Source organism: Nelumbo nucifera, chromosome 8 (genome assembly GCF_055504915.1).
Source record: "Nelumbo nucifera cultivar China Antique chromosome 8, China Antique-T2T, whole genome shotgun sequence".
NCBI lineage: Eukaryota > Viridiplantae > Streptophyta > Magnoliopsida > Proteales > Nelumbonaceae > Nelumbo > Nelumbo nucifera.
The window spans coordinates 36,705,667-36,706,980 of NC_142656.1; the positions used below are offsets into that span (position 1 = coordinate 36,705,667).

Sequence of the window (1,314 nt, forward strand, 5' to 3'; positions counted from 1 at the left end):
CATTTCCTTTTATTTGACATCACCTCTTTCAAGAATTTGGCATATTTTGGCATCTATGACAATACATCAAGAAGAGGAATGTTATGTAATTTTCTAAACACCTCTAAAAATTTTTCAAATTGTTTATCCAAGTTAGCTTTCAAAACTCTTTTAGGTAGGGAAGTGGAAGTTTAATAGCATCTAAATTTAGTTTACGTGTACTCCCTTTGATCTCCATTTGTGAATCATCTACCTCAACTTTTCGATCATCATCATTAATCTCGCCAATAGTCTTTCCACTTCTCAAGGCAATGGCATTCACTTGCTCCCTTGGATTCTTCTCCGTATTGCTAGGCAATCGTCCCTCTCTTCTTCCTGACAGCATGCTCACAATCTGCCCCACCTGAACTTCTAAGTTCTTAATAGATGCCTCTTGATTTAAGAATCTCTTTTCGTGATCTTAAAACTTTTCTTCAGCAATATTAATGAACATAGAAATCATGTCCTCTAAATTTCCATTCTTCTCTTGCGGGGGCGGCTGTTGTTGAAATCCCATGGGTGCTTTCTGTTGGTTGTTATTTCATTAAAAATTCAGATGACTCCTCCACCCTAGATTGTATGTATTCGAATAGGGGTTCAAATTTGACCTGTCACCATGAGGAACAAAATTAGCACTTTCATGTGAAGTAAAAGGATTACCTAACTGACAATCAGAATTTATATGTCCCAATTGGCCACAAAGGTCGCATGGATTACAAGATGACACATTTATTGCTGCAACTCTAAGATTGTCTAATTTTTTATTTAAAGTAGCAAGCTGAGCAGATAAAGCTGAAAAAGAATCTAGATGATGCACTCCCCTTCGATCAGCTCGGTCATTATTCCGTTGGTAGCTATTTGATACAATCTCTTCCACTAGATCATAGGTTTCCTCTGGAGTTTTCCTCATGATTGTGCTTCCTGCAGCTGCATTAATAATGGAGTAATACCATTATAAAAAGTTTGAATTTGATGCCAAACTGGTATTCCATGGTGAGGACACTTCCTAAGCATCTCTTTAAATTGATCCCATGCCTCATACATTGATTCCCTCTCTAGTTGAACAAAAGTAGTGATATCATTGATCAATTTTGTTGTTTTAGAGGGAGGAAAATACTTAGCCAAAAATTTTTGATTCAAGTCGTTCCAAGTAGTGATACTTCTTGCAGGGAATGAGTTAAGCCAAACCTTAGCTCTATCACGTAATGAGAATGGAAAAAGTCTAAGCCTAATAGCATCATTGCTAACACCATTATGCTTGAATGTGTCGCATATTTCCAGGAAATTAACGATATG

The 1,314-nt window shown here is 36.8% G+C and overlaps 1 non-coding gene across 1 annotated transcript; it reads left to right on the forward strand.

Moving 5' to 3' along the window:
• The first annotated feature begins 1,003 nt into the window (after positions 1 to 1,003).
• Positions 1,004 to 1,110, forward strand: LOC148789870 (small nucleolar RNA R71). The gene has a single exon (XR_016079943.1). It is a non-coding gene; the product is annotated as a small nucleolar RNA R71 (small nucleolar RNA).
• Positions 1,111 to 1,314: the final 204 nt, after the last annotated feature.